Here is a 21,130-nt window from a genome sequence, read left to right as displayed (position 1 = left end):
CCGTCTTCCATAGTTGGTTTATCAATTTACATTCCCACCAACAATGCAAGAGCATTCCCTTTTCTCCACACCTCTCCAGCATTTATTGTTTGTAGATTTTTTGATGATGGCTATTTTGACTGGTGTGAGGTGATATCTCATGTGGTTTTATTTGCATTTCTCTAATAATGAGCAATGTTGAACTTTTTTTCATGTGTTTGTTAGCCATCTGTATGTCTTCTTTGGAGAAATGTCTATTTAGGTCTTTTTCCCACTTGTTGATTGGGTTGTTTGTTTTCCTGGCATTGAGTTGTATGAGCTGCTTGTATATTTTGGAAATTAATCCTTTGTCAGTTGTTTCATTTGCTATTATTTTCTCCCATTCTGAGGGCTGTCTTTTCACCTTGCTTATAGATTCCTTTGCTGTGCAAAAAGCTTTTAAGTTTAGTCAGGTCACACTTGTTTACTTTTGTTTTTATTTCAGTTACTCTAGGAGGTGGGTCATAGAGAATCTTGCTTTGATTTATGTCCTAGAGTGTTCTGCCTATGTTTTCCTCTAAGAGTTTTATAGTTTCTGGTTTTACATTTAGGTATTTAATCCATTTTGAGTTTATCTTTATGTATGGTGTTAGGAAGTGTTCCAATTTCATTCTTTTACATATAGCTGTCCACTTTTCCCGGCACCATTTATTGAAGAGGCTGTCTTTGCCCCATTGTATATTCTTGCCTCCTTTGCAAAAATAAGTTACCCATAGGTGCATGGGTTTATTTCTCAGCTTTCTATCTAGTCCCATTGGTCTATATTTCTGTTTTTGTGCCAGTACCATGCTGTCTTGATGACTGTAGCTTTGTAGTGTAAACTGAAGTCAGGAAGGTTGATTTCTCCAGCTCCGTTCTTTCTCAAGACTGCTTTGGCTATTCGGGGTCTTTTGTTTCCATATACAAAATGGGGTCTTTTGTTTTGGGGTCTTTGGGTTTCCATATGGATTGTGAAATTTTTTGTTCTAGTTTTGTGAAAATTGCCATTGGTAATTTAATAGGGATAACTTTGAATCTGTAGGTTGCCTTTGATTTTCACAATATTGATTCTTCCTACCCAGGAACATGGAGTATCTCTCCATCTGTTTATGTCGTGTTTGATTTCTTTCATCAGTGTCTTATAATATTCTGTGAACAGTTCTTTTTTCTTCTTAGATAAGTTTATTCCTAGATATTGAATTCATTTTGTTGCAATGGTGAATGGGATTGATTCCTTAATTTCTCTTTCTGATTTTTCATTGTTAGTATATAGAAATGCAAGTGATTTCTGTGTATTGATTTCGTATCCTGCAACTTTGCTAAATTCACTGATTACTTCTAGTAATTTTCTTATACTATCTTTGGGTTTTCTATGTACAGTATCATGTCATCTGCAAACAGTGAGAGCTTTACTTCTTCTCTTCTGATATGGATTCCTTTTATTTCATTTGCTTCTCTGATTGCAGTAGCTAGGACTTCCAGAACTATGTTGAATAATAGTGGTGAAAGTGGACACCCTTGTCTTGTTTCTGATGTCAGGGGGACTGCTTTCAGTTTTTCACCATTGAGAATAATTTTTGCTATAGGCTTATCATATTGGCCTTTACTATGTTGAGGCAGGTCTCTTCTATGCCCATTTTTTGAAGAGTTTTAATCATAAATGGGTGCTGAATTTTGTCAAAGACTTTTTCTGCATCTGTTCATCTGTTGAGATGATCATATGGTTTTTATCTTTCAATTTGTCAATATGGTGTATCACATTGTTTGATTTGCATATATCCTGCATTCCTGGAATAAACCCAACTTGATCATGATGTATGAGCTTTTTGATGTCTTGCTGAATTCTGTTTGCTAAAATTTTGTTGAGGATTTTTGCATCAATGTTCATCAGTGATATTGACCTGTAGTTGTGTGTGTGTGTGTGTGTGTGTGTGTGTGTGTGTGTGTGTGTGTGTGTTGTCTGGTTTTGGTGTCAGGGTGATGGTGGCCTCATAAAATGAGTTTGGATGTGTTCCTTCCTCTCCAATTTTTTGAAAGAGTTTTAGAAGGATAGGCATTAGCTTTTCTCTAAATGCTTGATAGAATTCTCCTGTGAAGCCATCTGGCCCTGGGCTTTTGTTTTTTGGGAGATTTTTGGTCACAGCTTCAATTTCAGTGCTTGTAATTGGGTTGTTCATAATTTCTGTTTCTTCCAGACTATCTATTTTATTGCCATATCGTTTTTCATAATAGTCTCTTATAATCCTTTGTATTTCTCTGCATTGTCTGTTGTAACCTCTCCTTTTTCATTTCTAATTTTGTTGATTTGATTCTTCTCTCTTTTTTTCTTGATGAGTCTAGCTAAAGGTTTGTCAATTTTGTTTATCTTCTCAAAGAACCAGCTTTTAGTTTTATTAACCTTTACTATTGTTTCTTTCATTTCTTTTTTTCATTTGTTTCTGCTGTAATCATTATGATTTCTTTCCTTCTACTAATTTGGTTTTTTTTGGTTGTTCTTCTTCTTTTTCCAGTTGTTTTAGGTGTAAAGTTAAGCTATCTATTCAATATTTTTCTTGTTTCCTGAGGTAGGATTGTATTGCTATAAACGTCCCTCTTAGAACTGCTTTTGCTGCATCCCATGGCGTTTGAGTTGTCGTGTTTTCATTGTCATTTGCTTCTAGAAATTTTTTTATTTCTCTTGTGATTTCTTCAGTAACTTGTTAGTTATTTAGAAATGTGTTGTTTAATCTCCACATGTTTGTGTTTCTTACAGTTTTTTTTTTTTTTTTCTTGTAATTGATATCTAGTCTCATAGTGTTGTGGTCAGAGAAGATGCTTGATACAATTTCAATTTTCTTAAATTTACTGAGGCTTGATTTGTGACCCAAGTTGTGGTCTCTCCTGGAGAATGTTCCATGTGCACTTGAGAAGAAGGTGTAGTCTTCTTCATTTGGATGGAATGTCCTAAAGATATCAATGAGATCCATCTCATCTAATGTATCATTTAAGATTTGTATTTCCTTATTAATTTTCTGTTTTGATGATCTGTCCATTGGTGTGAGTGGGGTGTTAAAGTCTCCTACTATTATTATGTTACTGTCAATTTCTTCTTTTCTGTCTGTTGGTGTTTGTCTTATGCATTGAGGTGCTCCTATGTTTGGTGTATATTTACAATTGTTATGTCTTCCTCTTGGATTGATCCCTTGATCATTATAGGTGTTCTTTTTTATCTCTTGTAATCTTCTGTATTTTAAGGTCTGTTTTGTCTGATATGAGGATTGCTACTCCAGCTTTCTTTTGCTTCCCATTTGCATGGACTCTATTTTTCCATTCTCACACTTTCAGTCTATATGTGTCTTGAGGTCTGAAGTGGGTTTCTTGTAGACAGCATATATATGGGTCTTGTTTTTGTATCTATTCAGCCAGTCTGTGTCTTTTGGTTGAGGGATTTAATCCATTTACAATTAAAGTAATTATTGATATGTGTTCCTATTGCCATTTTCTTAATTGTTTGGGGTTGATTTTGTAAACCTTTTTTCTTCTCTTGTATTTCTTGACTATATAAGTCTCTTTAACATTTGCTGTAACACTGGTTTGGTGGTACTGAATTCTCCTAACCTTTCTTGTCTGAAAAGCTTCTTATTTCTCCATCAATTTTGAAGAAATTTCTGGGTACAGTAATCTTGGGTGTAGATTTTTTCCTTTCAGTACTTTAAATATATCCTGCCACTCCCTTCTGGCCTACAGAGTTTCTGCTGAAAGATTAGCTGTCAAATGTATGGGGTTTCCCTTTTATGTTTAGTTAGTTGTTGCTTCTCCCTTGCTGCTTTTAATATTCTTTCTTTGTGTCTAGTCTTTGATTAGTATGTGTCTTGGCATGTTTCTCCTTGGATTTATCCTGTATGGGACTCTGTGACTCTTGGACTTGATTGACTATTTCCTTTTCCATGTTGGGGAAATTTTCATGTATAATCTTTTCAAAATTTTTCTCATACCCTTTCTTTTTTCATTTTCTTCTGGGGCCCCTATAATTAGAATGTTGGTGAGTTTGATATTGTCCCAAAGGTCTCTGAGACTACCCTCAGTTCTTTTCATTCTTTTTACTTTATTCTGCTCTTCAGAAGTTATTTCCACCATTTCATCTTCCAGCTCACTGATTCATTCTTCTGCTTCAGATAGTCTACTATTGATTCCTTCTAGATTATTTTTAATTTCAGTAATTGTGTTGTTTTTCTCTGCATGTTTATTCTTTAATTCTTCTATGTCTTTGTTAATTGATTCTTGCAGCTTCTCCATTTTGCTTTCAAGGTTTTTGATCATCTTTTCTATCACTGTCCTGAATTCTTTTTCAGGTAGTTTACCTATTTCCTCTTCATTTATTTGGACTTCTGTGTTTCTAGTTTGTTCCTTCATTTGTGTAGTATTTTTCTGCCTTTCATCATTTTTTTTTTTAACTTATTGTGTTTGAGGTCTGCTTTTTCCAGGCTTCAAGGTTGAATTCTTTCTTCCTTTTGGTTTCTGCCCTCTAAGATTGGTCCAGTGGTTTGTGTACGCTTCTTATAGGGTGAGACCTGTGCTGAGTTTTTCTTTGTTTCTTCTCTGATGGGCAAGGCCAAGTGAGGTGGTAATCCTATCTGCTGATGATTGAGTTTGTATTTTTTGTTTGTTTGTTGTTTAAATGAGGTGTTCTGCACAGGGTTGGGTGATGCTGGGTCTAGTATTCCAGTGGTTACCTGTGTGTGAATTCTCACTATTTGATACCCTGTAGGGTTAGTTCTCTGGTAGCCTAGAGTCTTGGAGTTAGTGCTCCCAGTTCAAAGGCTCAGGGCTTGATCTTGAGTTTTGCGTGGGTCTATATGTTCTTTTCTGCTGGTCAGGTACTCCTGTCCACTCTCAGCTGGTGTTCTGTATGCACTTCTGTGTCTGAAGGTGTATTCCTGATGTATCCATGGAGAGAGACGTACTCCATGTCCACCTACTCCTCTGCCATCTGGTTCTCCTTCTAAATAAATATTTTTAAGTTGTGTGTTATTTATGGGCTAGAATCACGTTCAAATATTTATATAGGAAAATAATCTTAGGAAATACTTTAGGAGAAATCCAAGAGAACCATAGAGTTAGGTCACCAAATCGCACTTATACACCCCAGATTGGACCAAATAATATAACTGTGGACAATACATACTGATTGTTTCTTCAGTTGGCTACTATTTTTTTTTTTTTTTAATTTTGACTCTTCTACCACAAAGTAATATTTTAAAGGTTAAGAAGTTGTTATCCCATTCATTAATACGCACCATTAACATTTATTGAATGCTATTTAGGATGGTTTAATCTTACTTCTTGGAGAAGGCAATGGCAATCCATTCCAGTACTCTTGCCTGGAAAATCCCACGGATGGAGAAGCCTGGTAGGCTGCAGTCCATGGGGTTGCAAAGAGTCGGACACGACTGAGCGACTTCACTTTCCCTATTCATTTTCTTGCATTGGAGACGAAAATGGAAACCCACACCAGTGTTCTTGCCTGGAGAATCCCAGGGATGGTGGAGCCTGGTGGGCTGCTGTCTATGGGGTCGCAAAGAGTCGGACATGACTGAAACGATTTAGCAGCAATAGCAGCAGTAGCAGCAGTCTTACTTCTTAAAGCACTTTCTGTGGTATTAACTTTATTTGCGATATTGAATGGGAAAAGTATAATATAAAATAAAGTGGTACTAGATAGCAACTAATCCTTGACAGTTGAACATGCATGCCCTCTTTCTGATTTCCCCATTTAGGATTGAACTTTAATAACTGCAAAAATTAAGCAAGAAAAATAACTACACCAAAGAGTAGAAGAGCTAACGTACGTAACTGTGAGGCAAACATTACATTCTGCATTGAGTAGCGAATGCAACTGTAATATTAAAAATATATATTTTATCATATGTATGACAAAACCCACTGAAAAATTAAAAATAAAAAAATATATATTTTATCATAAATCTAAATTTTATGAAAAATATCTATTTTGAATATTCTCACACATTTTATAATTTCATACTTAAGATGACAGTTTGAACACAAACATTTATTCCTTTTAGATCACACTCAAATGTCAGACAGGGGAAGAATTTTTTACAAAATGAGCAAGTATTCTTAGACTGAATGAGAGGAATTATTAGAGTCAGAAATCTCAGAAGCTAATAAGCAGGTGTACAAACGGGTCTTAACTGAAACCTGATATCTAAGCCAGGGAAGAAAGCCAAGAAGCAATCAGGTAAATACTAGCTAACAACCCAAACACACAAATGTTGATAGCACTTGTAGCTTTGGAAGTGGCAATAAAACTAGGACTAAAAAGAGAAGAATTGAACAAAAGATGACCTAAGATGAAGTTAAGAAGAAATATCTAGATCCTCTTCCATCCTGAGCAGTGAAGCCACACCAGCAGAAAACTGAAGATTTAATTTCTGGAAATTGTGAAGAGAACATCTGCTCTTGAGAACAGTAAATGGAGCTGAGAATAGAGACATTCTGAAAACTAGGGGATTAATTGAATGCTGCTTTTTTCTCCAGTTATTATGGACTGAACTGTGTTTCCCCATCACCAAATCCATATGTTGAAATCGTAACCTCCAGTATCTCAGCATATGACTGTGTTTGGATATAGGGCCTTAGAAGAGCTGATTAAGCCAAAGTGGAGCCTCTTGCGGTAGGGCCTAAACCAACCCGACTGGTGGCCTTGTAAGAAGAGGAACTTGGATGTATAGCTAGGGACCAGAGTCGCGCACACAAGGGGAAGAGCATGTGCCTGGGGGAAGGGCGCTCTTACAAGGTAAGGAGAGAGGCCTCAGGGGACCCGAAGTTTACTGACACTTTGATCTTGGACTTCTAGCCCCTGGAACTGTGAGAAATACATTCCTGCTGCTTCAGCCACCCAGTAACTCTGATAAGCTAACATACCAGCTAACTTCAAGAATACTGGCAAATTTTGGGCAAAAAATTTAAAGAATCTCTCATGGAGACAGTGTTGATTGCTGTAACCTCTTAGTTACAATTAAAAAATCAGAGGTGTGATATATCCATCAAAACTTGGATGATATGCTTCAGTATTTTCAAAAAGGTAGATATATAATAAATATATTTGACTCAATAGAATTAGAAAATTGCAATTTTAATCAAATTGCTGATCACTAAATCATTGATTCTTTCATTATTTTCTGAACTCTTTTTACTGCAGTATAATTGATTCACAACATTGTAGTAGTTCCAGGTGTGCAGTATAGTGTTTTAATATTTCCTATTGAATTATACTCTATTTAAAGTTATTATAAAATACTGGCTATCTTCCCTGTGTTATATATCCTTGTTGCTTATTTATTTTATACATAATAGTTTGTATTTCTTAAATCCCTATGTTTTTAGGACTCTCCCTGCCTTCCTTCTCCACTAGTAAACACTAGTTTGTTCTCTGTATATATGAATCTATTTGTTGTTATATTCATTTTTTAAGATTCCACATATAAATGATAACATAGAGTATTTGTCTTTCTTTCCCTTACTTTTTCACTACGTGTGATACCCTCAAGGTCTATTCACATTGTCACAAATTGTAGACTTTAATTCTTTTTCATGGCTCAGTAATATTCTATTTTATGTATGTACCACATCTTTTTTATCCATTCATCTGTTGATGGATGTTTAGGTTGTTTCCATTTCTAGACTATTGTGATTAATGCTCTTTGAACATTGGGCATGTATTTCTTTTCAAATTAGAATTTAAAAATTTAAAGGATGTTTTCCCTAGAGTGGAATTGCTGTATCATATAGTAGTTCTAGTTTTAGTTTTTTAGGAACCTCCATACGGTTTTCCATGTAGTTGGTTATACAAATTTACATCCCCACCAACAGTGTACAAAGGTTTCCCTTTTCTCCACATCCTTTGTAACATTTGTTATGTGTGGTCTTTTTGATGATAGCCATTCTGATAGGTGTAAGGTGATATTTCATTGTTTTTTTTTGTTGTGGTGCTGTCACTATTTTCAGATGGCATGAATATAGAATATATTCTATATAGTATATAGAAAATCCTAGTCTTCACCAAAAAAGCTATTAGAATTAATAAGTGAATTCAGTTAAGTTGCAGGATACAAGATTGCACAAAATATGTTGATATTTGCAGAATACAAGATCTACAAAAATATGTTGCTTTTCTATACACTAATAATGAACTATTAGAGAAAGTAAGTAAACAGTCTTATTTAAAATCACATCAAATGAAATGAAATACCCAGCAATAAACTTAACGAATGAGGTGAAAGATCTATAACAACTGTAAAACATTGACAAGGAAATTAAGATGATACAAAGAAATTGAAAGATATCCCATGTTTGTGGGTCAGAAAAAATAGTATGGACATTATTAAAATGCCCATACTACACAAAACAGTCTACATATTTAATGCAACCCCTTATCAAAGTGCCCATGACATTTTCCACAGAACTATAACAGATAATCCTAAAACTTATAGAGAACCACAAAAGACCCTGAATTGCCAAAGCAATCCTAGGAAAAAGTAACAAAACTGGAGATATCATGGTCCTTAACCTCAAGCTATGCTACAAAACTAGAGTAACCAGAACAACACTTTACTGACACAAAAGCAGATATATAGGCTAATGGAACAGGATAGATAGCCCAGGAATTAACCGAGGCACTGAAGGTTAGTTAATCTAAGACCAAGCAGGCAAAAATATACAATGGAAAAAAGTATCTTCAATAAGTGGTGATGTGAAAACTGAACAGATACATGTAAAAGAGTGAAATTAGAACATTTCACACCATATACAAAAATAAACTAAAAATGGATTAAAAACCTAAATGTAAGACTTGAAACCGTAGAACTAGAAGAGCACATGGGCAGAACATACTTTGACATAAATTGTAGAAACAGTTATTTTTTTAGATCTGTCTCTAGAGGCAAAAGAACAAAAGTAAAAATAAACAAATGAGACCTAAATAACCTGAAAGGTTTTGCACAGCAAAGGAAACCATCCACAAAATGAAAAGATAATTTACTGAATGGAAGAAAATATTTGTAAGTCAATGATTGATAAGGGATTAGTATCTAAATTATATAAACAGCTTAATATAAAAAATGAATAACTCAGTTAAAAATGTTTGGAATACATGAATAGATATTTTTCCAAGAAAGAAATGCAGATGACCAATAGGCAAATAAAAATAGGCTCAACATCACTAGCCATCAAAGACATTTTCTAAACTTTTTTGTGTTGCATATAAAATTTCTCGTGAAATTCTTACATTATATCCATTTAAACATTTCATGACATACATTATTTTGGTGTGTGTTTTAGAAATTAAATTTTGAAATATACTAGAACTTTAAGAACTCCATCTGTCCTTATAATCTGTCAAGTAGCAGATTGCATGATTAGCAATATTACTAAGAGATATATTTATAGATCATATTTTAAATCATCTAAATCAAAATGCAACTGATGCATCATCTAGTCTAACCTCCTCAATTTGACAATGAGAAAACTATGATCAAGAAAGACATGTAGGCAAAAAGTGACAATGAAGTACATATGTTATCAAGATATCTCTTTGCCTTTTGCTATATTTGGTCTAATGTAGATTTCACACATTTGCATGATTTTTGTTTTTAAAGATTTATGATTTCATCAGAAAATGTTAAAAATATAAATGTACAAATATGTTAACTTTGAATAGTAATTCTCTGTACCTTAGCACACAAATTTTCACCATGTTAACATTCTTACATGAATCTTCTAGAAATGTATAGATGCTCTGTCTCCGTGTATTTTGCGTATTGCTCTATCATACCTTTTAACTTTGTGTCATCTTCATTAAAATACAATTATCTGAATGGATATCTTATTATATATACTGTAGTAAACACTTAATCAGTATAGATATCTAGTCTTATCCATCCACTCTCTTAACAATTAGTAATCTTTCACAAATGGTTTATATGATAGATTAGATAAAATTAAGAAGTAAACTGATAAGATAATTGAAGAGATACTTTGAACCAGATGAATGAATTCAAAGCCACTGGGTGAGGAAGTTGTAACTGTTAAATCCGGTAGTAGGATTCAATATGTCTTCAAGCAGCCCGATAAGTGTCAATTTTCATTGTCTGAGATTAGAGGGTATCTGAGGGATGCATCACCGGCAGGACCTTGGAGAGCTCTATGGCGCAGTTCATTCGCTCCCGGCTGCAGTTAGGTTGATTTTACCTTTATGGAGCTAGACTCAATAGGTTTAAAGATATTCCAACCAATTATTGGTATTACTGGACTATTGAAACAGGTAACAAATCTACGAGTCTTAATATTTATGGGTTTCTCCAGAAATCACTCATTTTTAAAGAGTTTAAGTACCTGTCAGTTTAGGGAGGTAGGGGGAGGTAGTCAAAATCAAGTAAATCTATTTAAAACCTTAAGACTGTGTGTGCATGTTTTTATTTAAGTAGAACAATAAAACAGCAAATAACATACTAAATAGCAACTTAATATATCTAGAGATTAAAAATAAAATTAATATAAAATTTATTTTGCTCCTTGCTTCCTAGAAATTTTTTAATATTTCCTTTTTTTTGAGGTCAGAGGAGATAATGTGAATTCTTTTCAAACTGGGAAAAGTTTTGTATTATGAGACACTTGTATATGTATTAAAGTCCTTCTTTTTCTACTCCTACCTTGCTTGTCTCCACTTTTCCTCTTTAGTTCTCAAAAGCACAGAATTTGTCTTAGAGAAAGCTCTATGCCACATTTTGAAAAATGTATTTCCACTTGGCACCAGAAATAATTCTTAATGTCTCCCTTTCCATTACAGATGTTTATACATTTATGATATATGCCATCGCAGATAGATAGATTGATTGATATAGATATATAGCCAGAAAACATAGGAAACTTGAAGCGTATAGTCACCATTCTCTCTTACACATGACCTTTATTTGTGTGTGCTCAGTGAATGACTTGCTCAGATTCCAGTTCACAAAACATTTAGTAAAAATCTGCCCCACTAATCCCTGAGAATAACAGCGATTGTTAAGTTGGGAAAGCAAAATACAATTATTAAATACTTGTATGCCTGACACTGTGCAAGATATACTCACTTTATTATATCCTTGTAAAGACTGGACTTTGTTAAAGTGAGATGGAAACTATAGGAGAATTTTAAGGAGAAGAATACAATATATAGTGCTAATTGCATGAGCCATAGAATTAGACTCTAGGTTTGAAACCTGATAGTTTAATCTGCACCACTATTTGACTTTTATGTAGTATAGTTCCTACATATGTAAAATTAAAATGGGATCTAATGATAATGATGTTTTGAGGGGAAAAAAGAAAATACTTACCCCAGTATTCTTACATATTGAGTTGTCAAAAACAATTTAATGTTAACATCCTAATATAATCTAAATTGTAATATATCACTCTGCCTTGTTGAGAATGAATTATGTGAGAAAAAGAGTAGAGCAGACAGATCAGTTCAGAAAAAATTACAATAACCCAACCCCAGGTGATAGTGGCCTGGAAGCATAATGAAAAGAAAAAGTGACTTAATATGTGACTTAAAATATATCTTTGAAGTAGGGTTCACAGAATTTGCTAATAAATTAGACGTGGGTTGAGGAAATAACAGGGAGAGATCAACAAATTGACAAAATAAAAAAGCAGCCTATGCAGTGTGAGAAAATATTTGTAAACAGTGTCTCAAATAAGGGATCAATATTTAAATATTTTAAAGAACTCATGCAACCTGTAGCAACTACCATCACAGCTAAAAAACCTGATTAAAAAACAGGGAGAGTAAATGAATAGAAGTTTTCCAAAGAAGACATCCACATGGCCAACAGTTGCATGAGAAAAATGCTTACCTGCATTAATCATCACAGGATTGCAGATGAGAACCCCAATGAGATATCACTTCAAACCTGTAGGAATGGCTATCATCAAGAAGATACGAGCGAACAAGTGTTGACAATAATTTGGAGGAAAGGGCATCTTGGTACACTGTTGTGTACCAAGGATTGTATACTGGTTCAGTCATTAGGAAAGACAGTACAAAAGTTCTTCAAAACATTAAAAATAGAACCACCATGCAATACAGCAATCCCACCTTTGGGGTATATACTTAAAGAAAATGAAAATAGGTTATTGAAGACAGGTTATGCTTTCTTATGTTTATTGCAGCATTATTCACAATAGCTAAGACATGGAGACAGCCTGTCCCCTGCAACAAAGGAGTAGGCAAAGATATCTAAGGGAAAGCAAGTGCTACCTATACTGGTGATTTTTAAGGAATAGTTGTTTTCTGGTGGAAAATATACTGATGAAAGGTATATATATTTATACATATATATATATATATATATATATATATATATATATATATGTATATATGTATATATGTAAAAGGTATATACTCTTTGTGACCCCATGGACTGCAGCATACAAGGCTTTCCTGCCCATCACCAACTCCCAGAGCTTTATCAAACCCATGTCCATTGAGTTGGTGATGCCATCCAACCATCTCATCCTCTGTCGTCCCCTTCTCCTCCCACCTTCAATCTTTCCCAGCATCGGAGTCTTTTCCAATGAGTTAGTTCTTTGCAGCAGGTGGCCAAAGGATTGGAGTTTCAGCTTCAGCATCAGTCCTTCCAATGAATATTCAGGTTGGGTTGACAGGTTGGATCTCCTTGCCATCAAAGGGACTCTCAAGAGTTTCCTCCAACACCACAGTTCAAAAACATCAGTTCTTCAGCACTCAACTTTCTTTATAGTCCAACTCTCACATCCATATGTGACTACTGGAAAAACCATAGCTTTGACTAGATGCACCTTTGTTGGTATACACACACACACACATATTCCTCCCCCATTATTGCACAACTTTGATACTCTTCACTTTAATTTTCATTGCACTTAAAAAATTCCAAAATACTATATACTTTATTATGTGGATTGTTTATTGTCAGTCTCCATATTATAGAATGTCAGCTCCTTGAGGGCAAGATTTTTTTCACTGATGTATCCTAATAATATAAAATAGTACTTGGAACCCAGAGTAGGTGTTTAATAAGTATTTAATACATGAATGACTAAATATAGAGCTGAAACAGAGAGATCAAATTTGACTACTATATCTTTGGCTGCAGGAACTCTGAATTATGGTTTTCCTTTTTTTTTTTTTCCCAAATAGGAGTCTGGGGAAGAAAGGTTTAGGATAAAACAAAACTCTCTTTTGGACATGCCAGTAAGTATAATACCACCATCCAGAGATTTCAACTGCACAACTAATGTTTTACTAAACAAGAGCATTGAGAATGTTTAAGTTTAAAAAAAAAGTCAGAAGTCTCCTTTTAAAGTTTATATCTCCTTGTCTTCCTGCAGTTTTTTGGCAGTAGGATGAGAAAAATGGGAAGACTTTCTTAACTTCATAATCAAAATTAATATTTTTATAATTTTTTAAAATATGCCTTTAAGAAAAGCTCAGCAAGAATCATTTATATTAGCATGCTACTATCTAACCATAATTATTTTTTCACAGAAGTCATTATCTTATGATTTAGGTAACTATTTTATGAATGTTCAAAGAAAATAAGCATATGAGGGGTCCTAATTTATTTTAAAGAAAATACATGACCAAATTTATTACCACAAGAAAAAGAAGTATTATCTTTGCTTTTTTTAGGAGTGTGAGAACAGTAAGATCAAGGCAAAAAATTTTAGAAAAGGTTGACTTCCATTCTTAAAGGCAACATTCATAATCTGATGTTTTATTGTTTGTATAGTGCAAAGCTGATATGCTTCCTTCCTGGAATATGATATTCAAAAATAGGATAAGAAAATTATGCCTGTTTGAATGCTAATATCCAAATAGTTGTGCTAAGAACTTTTAGAATGTATAATTTGAATTCATCATAATTACTCAAGTAGTTATTTTTATTTTCCCAATTTTATGAGTAAGAGAACTGTGTCTCAAAGACAAGCTCTTAATGGAACTAAGATTAGTAACAGAAATTCAAACCAAGGTCTCTTGGACTCTAAGACTTGAAGTTTTCTTTACCAATCTTATAAATCTATGTTTGTTATTGTTCAGTTGCTAAATCATGTCCAACTCTTTCCTACCTCATGTACTATAGCACACCAGGCTTCCCTGTCCATCAATATCGCCTAGAGTTTGCTCAAACTTATGTCCATTGAGTCAGTGATGCCATCCAACCATCTCATCCTCTGTCACCTCCTTCTCCTCTTGCCCTCAAGTTTTCCCAGCATCAGGTTCTTTTCCAGTGAGTTGGCTCTTTGCCTCAGGTGGCCAAAGTAATGGAGCTTCAACATTAGTCCTTCCAATGAATATTCAGTGTTCATTTCCTTTAGAATCAACTGGTTTGATCTCCTTGCTGTCCAAGGGACTCTCAAGAGTCATCTCAAGCACCACAGTTCAAAAGCACAGTGTTGTGTTAGAACCTATTTACTTAGATCAGATTCATAGTTCCTGGTTCTTCAGGATCAGTTCTCCCAAAAAATATCAGTTTGTTTACTATAACGTTGTACTAATTTAACTCAGAAATAACAGAATGCATCTATCCATTCCTTTATTTATCTGACAAATATGTACATTTTAAGCACCTGTTCCGTGGATGTGCTGTTCTGGATACCATGAATAAAGTAGTGGAAAAATATGTCTTCCTGCTGTCATATTCGGGGAGATAAAAGCTTGATTACAAATAAATATTTAATACAATGTCAGATAATGGTACGAGTTGTGAAGAAAAGTAAATCAGCATAAGTTGTCGGAGAGGAATAGGGATGCTTATTTGAAGAGAATGGTCAGAAAGACATCTCTGACTGGTTGAGTGAGGAGTACAATGAGTTGGGGCAGTTGCCTTAAGAATAATTAGGGCAGAGATTCTCACACCTGAGTATACATCAGAATCACCTGGGCGACTTGGGAAACATGAATTTATGAGCAGGATCTGCAGGATTTCTAATTCAGTAGCTCTGCAGAGGAGCCTGAGAATTTGTATTTTTAACATGATATTCCTAATGATGCTGGCTTAAGAACTACACTGTGAGAACCTCCATCCGTGACCTTTGCAGGGAGAGTGACCTGCAAGGAGAATATTTTGTGGTTTTGAGAAATAGTAAAGAATAGCAAAGAAATGAGAGTGATCTGAACTTGGTGATGAGCCAGATTACTGAGTTTATTGTAAGTACTATGAAAACAACGTAAGAATGGGCATGTTAGATTTTTAGGGGAAATCTCTGAAGATTTTTGAGAAGAGAAATGGTATGTTAAAAAAAAGTACTCTAACTTTTATATGCAGAATGGTCAACAGTGGAGCTATATAAGCTGGAAGACCAGTCAGGAAGCTATTTTAGTCCAGACAAAAGAAGATGGTAGCTTATACTAGTGGTGTGCGGGGAGCCGGCCTGCTCAAGGCCCAAATAGGCCCTGGGAAAAGGCCTTGAAAGAGGCCATTCCCTGTCCCGCCACCCCATGATAAAGTAGTAAAATATTTGCTGGGCCTCCTTTGTTCTTCCTTGAGAAAAATGTAGTAGTGACCTTCACTTAGTAGTTTATTTTGGGAATGCCAAAAACAAGATGTAAGCTTCTGCAATCACTTAAAACAAAGAATTGTATTGATCTGACAGACACCAGATGGCATTTTTTATGAATTATGTTTTCTGCTTGTACTAGTATAAAGGTAGCTGTTCTACTCAATAAAATTGCTGACTTGCCTAAAGAGCATTCAGCCCTCTCGACCCCATCCTTTACTATCATCTTTTTTTTTCTCAGGCTTCCGTGTGGTTGCGGTTGGGACTTGTTCATTTTGCCGGCTGGTCCCAGCAGTGGTGGAGGTGATGAAAAGTATACTTCAAAATTATAGTAATTATACTTCAAAAGAAGTATATTTTTATACTTCTAGTTATACTTCCAAAGAGGGGCTGAAATGATCTGTTGTAATATGACAATGGAAGGTGAGAGGAGAGGAAAGTTGAATTGAGAATGGCTCCAAGACTGGGGATTCATGAGACATGAGTGAGTAGTAATATATTTTAAAAACTAGAGATTCAAGAAGAGGTGTGGTTATGAATAACAACAAAAAACCACTTTGAATTTTAAATCAGGTTCTGTCATTTACAAGAACAGAATTACAGGACAGCAGGAGAAGGTGTACTAGCTGGTGGTTGGAAACCACTACATTCTTGTTCTTAGCTCACCTGGATTACCACCTTTCTCTTAAAACTAATTTGCTCCAAGACTTGCCATGTGATTGTGGGGGAAGAGAAGCCTCTTGAGAACATGCAGGAAAGATGTGATATCCTGATGATGCTGAGCATAGATGGGAGAAGTGGAACTAACACATTAACCAATTTCAGAGTCTTTGAAAAGAATGCTGATAAGCTGTCTTTGCACGAGGGTTAAACATTTAAAAAGAAGCAAAATTGGCAGCATTTAAATCACTGCAGATGGTGACTGCAACCATGAAATTAAAAGATGCTTGCTCTTTGGAAGACGAGCTATGACCAAACTAGACACCATATTAAATAAAACCAGAGACATTAACAAAGGTCCATCTAGTCAAAGCTATGGTTTTTCCAATAGTCATGTATGGATGTGAGAGTTGGACTATAAAGAAAGCTGAGTGCTGAAGGATTGATGCTGGTGAACTGTGGTGTTGGAGAGGCCTCTTGAAAGTCCCTTGGACTGCAAGGAGAGCCAACCTGTCAATCCTAAAGAAAATCAGTCCTGAGTATTCATTGGAAGGACTGATGCTAAAGCTGAAACTCCAATACTTTGGCCACCTGATGCGAAGAGCTGATTCATTGGAAAAGACCCTGATGCTGGGAAAGAATGAAGGAGGGAGGAGAAGGAGACGACAGAGGATGAGATGGTTGGATGGCATCACCAACACAATGGGCATGAATTTGAGTAGGCTCCAGGAGTTGGTGATGAACAGGAAAGCCTGATATGTTGCAGTCCATAGGGTCGCAAAGAGTCGGACACAACTGAGTGACTGAACTGAACTGAACAAGAACATACTGAGAGCATTATATTGAAGATTTTTAAAAAGGAAGATCTATGAAACAAACATTCTTGTTTGTTTGAAGGAGTACAACAGTAAAATTCCCTTTGATTTTGGACTTTTAAATTGTATAATCTGTTGATTAGAAAGACTGTATCCCCAAGAGATTTTAAAATATTTCCATATTTTATCATTATGAACTTTTTGGTAAGTGGACATTAAAATTTTTCTGTATATTTCAATATTTCCATATATCAATATCTTCTTTGTGGGAGGCCATGAGACAGTAATAAATAAATGCGGGTGTGTGGTTCAAGGCAATAGGTAATATGGTAAACCCTGAGTTCTGCTATGCTCTTGTTCCTAGCCATTCACATCATAGGTCATGAGGGGGAATTCTGTCCTTCTGACCCAGTGGATTTCATACTCAGGGTCAGAAGAATGGCCCACTGAACTGCAGACACATCTCCACGAGGAACCAAGAGCAATGATGCTAGGGTTGTATCCATACACTCTTTCATTGAACTGAATCCAGACCAGCCTCTGAGGTCTCCCCAAGCTCATCTTTTCTGATATCTACCTTTTTTTCAAAATACTTTCAAAAGTTATATCTGCAGATTATATAAATAATCACTCATGTTATCTTTGAAACTTTCATAGTTTTATCTTTTAGTCTTTACATATTTTAATATCTCAGGAACTCCAATTTTGGTATATAGTATAAATAACCTGTTTTCTTTAATGACTAGACAATCATCTAATGTAGTTTATTTAAAATTGATTCTTTTGCCTTTTATGTGAATTAATTTTAATTCTAAATCTGTATTCATTCTTGCAAATATTGGGAATTTTATATTATATCTGACTGATTCACCTATTTATTACATCTGTGCCATAAAGTTTTGATTGTTACAGTTTTAATAGATGTTAGGACAAAAACAAACTTTTAAAAATATTTTAAGTCCTGTAGGACATTTACTGAACCCTTTATTATAGAAAGAATCTTTTTAGCAAAGAGGTTATTAGAAACTCCTGTTGTTTTCTTGGTTGTATATTTATTTTTAATGAACCAGAGTTGGCAGAAAATATGAACTACTTTGATTAATTCCTATTAGAATATTCTTTAGGCATATAAATAAGTAATTTTAAAATATGTTAATTTAGGTTAAAATGCTTTGTCTCCTAATGCATCTAAGGTACTTTTATTATTTGTGATTTATTGAACCATGCCCCATAACTGGCATAATGAAAATGATATTTATCATCAATATTTTCTGCTTTGCAAATTTTTAGCTTTACTTCCTTTTCATCTTATATAAATCTAGATGTAGAAGCAAATATGTAACACAAAAATTGGGGGAATACATTTTTGTAATTAGCTTTTGGTAATAATTTGATCAGTTACAACACAAGTCTAAAATCTACTGACTAGAAATACATTCAAGATCTGCTTTATTATAGAAAGAAATATGTACTCTACCAATTAGCCTACCAATTAGCCTATAGGTAATTTGCTACTACCTAATGAAGACATTTTATTTCTTGGGTGCTAGAGAATAAGATACAGCAAGGTTTAAATTTTTATTCTTTATTATGTTGGACAATTTTGTTAATTCCTCAGCCTAATTTTGGTCATCCATGAAATGAGGATACATATCCCCAACCTATATAGTTATGTCATTGTTGTTCAGTTACTAAGTCATGTCTGACTCTTTGAGATCCCGTAGACTACAGCATGCCAAGCTTCCCTGTCCTTCACTATCTCCTGGAGTTTGTTCAAACTCATGTCCATTGAGATGGTGAGGTCATCCAACCATCTCATCCTGTGTCGCCTCCTTCTTGACCTGCCCTCAGTCTTTCCCACCATCATGGTCTTTTCCCATGAGTCAGCTCTTTGCATCAGATGGTTAAAGTATTGGAGCTTCAGCATTAGTTCTTCCAATGGATATTCAGCATTGATTTCCTTTAGGATTGATTGGCTTTATCACTTTGCTGTCTAAGGGACTCTCCAGAGTCTTCTCTGGCACCATATTTCAAAAGCATCAATTCTTCTGTGCTCAGCCTTCTTAATGGTCCAATTCTCACATCCATATATGACTACTGGAAAAAACACAGCTTTGACTATATGGAGTTTGTCAGCAAAGTGATGTATCTGCTTTTTACTATGCTGTCTAGGTTTGTCATAACTTTCCTTCCAAGGTGCAAGCGTCTTTTAATTTTATGGCTGCAGTTTCCATCCACAGTGATTTTAGAGTCAAAGAAAATAAAATCTGTCACTATTTTCACAATTTCCTCATCTATTTGCCACTTTTTCCTGTTAGATGGGACCTGATCTCATGATCTTAGTTTTTTGAATGTTGTTTTAAGCCAGCTTTTTCATTTTCCTCTTTCATTCTCATCAAGAGGCTCTTTAGTTCCTCTTTGCTTTCTGCCCTTAGAGTGGTATCATCTGCATGTCTGAGGCTGTTGATATTTCTCCCAGCAATGTTGATTCCAGGTTGTTATTCATCCAGTCTGGCATTTTGCATGATGTGTTCTGCATGTAAATTAAATAAACGGGGTGGACAATACAGCCTTGATGTACTCCTTTGGAACCCAATTTGGAACCAGTCCATTATGTCTGGTTCTAACTGTTGCTTCTTGACCTGCATAGACATTTCTCAGGACACAGGTAAGGTGGTCTATTATTCCCATCTCTTTAAGAATTTTCTAGTTTGTTGTGATCCACAAAGACAAAGGCTTTTGTGTAGTCAATGAAGAAGTAGGTGTTTTTCTGGAATTCCCTTGCTTTTTCTGTGATCCAACGGATGTTTGCAATTTGATCTCTGGTTCCTCTGTCTTTTCCAAATCCAGCTTGTACATGTGGAAATTCTCAGTTCATGTACTGTTGAAGCCTAGCTAAAGGATTTTGAGCCATTACCTTGATGCTGCTGCTAAGTCGCTTCAGTCATGTCCGATTCTGTGTGACCCCATAGACAGCAGCCCACCAGGCTCCCCCATCCCTTGGTTTCTCTAAGCAAGAACACTGGAGTGGGTTGCCATTTCCTTCTCTGATGCATGAAAGTGAAAAGTGAAAGTGAAGTCGCTCAGTCCTGTCTGACTCTTAGCGGCCCCATGGACTGCAGCCTACCAGGTTTCTCCATCCATGGGATTTTCCAGGCAAGAGTACTGGAGTGGGGTGCCATTGCCTTCTCCAATTACCTTGCTAGCATATGAAATGAGTGCAATTGTGCAGTAGTTTGAATTCTTTGGCATTGCCCTTCTTTGGTATTAGAATGAAAACTGACCTTTCCCAGTTCTGTGACCACAGCTTAGTTTTCCAAATTTGCTGGCATATTGAGTGCAGCAATTTAACAGCATCATCATTTAGGATTTGAAATAGCTCAGCTGGAATTATATCACCTCCTCTAGTCTTATTTGTAGTAATGCTTTCTAAGGCCCACTTGACTTCGCACTCCAGGGTGTCTGACTCTAGGTGAATGACTACACCATCATGATTATCTGGGTCATTAAGACCTTTTTTGTATAGTTCTTCTGTGTATTCTTGACACTTCTTAATCTCTTCTGCTTCTGTTAAGTCCTTGTAGTCTCTGTCCTTTATTGTGCCCATCTTTGCATGAAATATTCCCTTAGTATGTCTAATTTTCTTGAAGAGATCTCTAGCCTTTCCCACTCTATTGTTTTCCTCTATTTCTTTGTGCTGTTCACTGTAGAAGCTTTCTTATCTCTCCTTGCTATACTCAGGAACTCTGCATTTAGTAGGTATATCTTTCCATTTCTCCTTCGCCTTTTGCTTCTCTTCTTTTCTCAACTATTCGTAAGGCCTCCTCAGACAACCACTTTGCCTTCTTGCATTTCTTTTTTGTGGGATGGTTTTGATCATCATCTCCAGTACAGTGTTACAAACCTCAGTCCATAGTTCTTCAGGCAATCTGTCTACCAAATCTAATCCCTTAAATCTATTTGTCACCTCTACTGTATAATCTAAAGAGATTTGATTTTGATCCTACTTGGATGGTGTAGTGGTTTTCCCTAGTTTTTTCAATTTACATCTGAATTTTGCATTAAGGAGCTAA

This window comes from Muntiacus reevesi, chromosome 3 (assembly GCF_963930625.1).
Source record: "Muntiacus reevesi chromosome 3, mMunRee1.1, whole genome shotgun sequence".
Lineage (NCBI taxonomy): Eukaryota > Metazoa > Chordata > Mammalia > Artiodactyla > Cervidae > Muntiacus > Muntiacus reevesi.
This window is presented reverse-complemented; position numbering follows the sequence as displayed.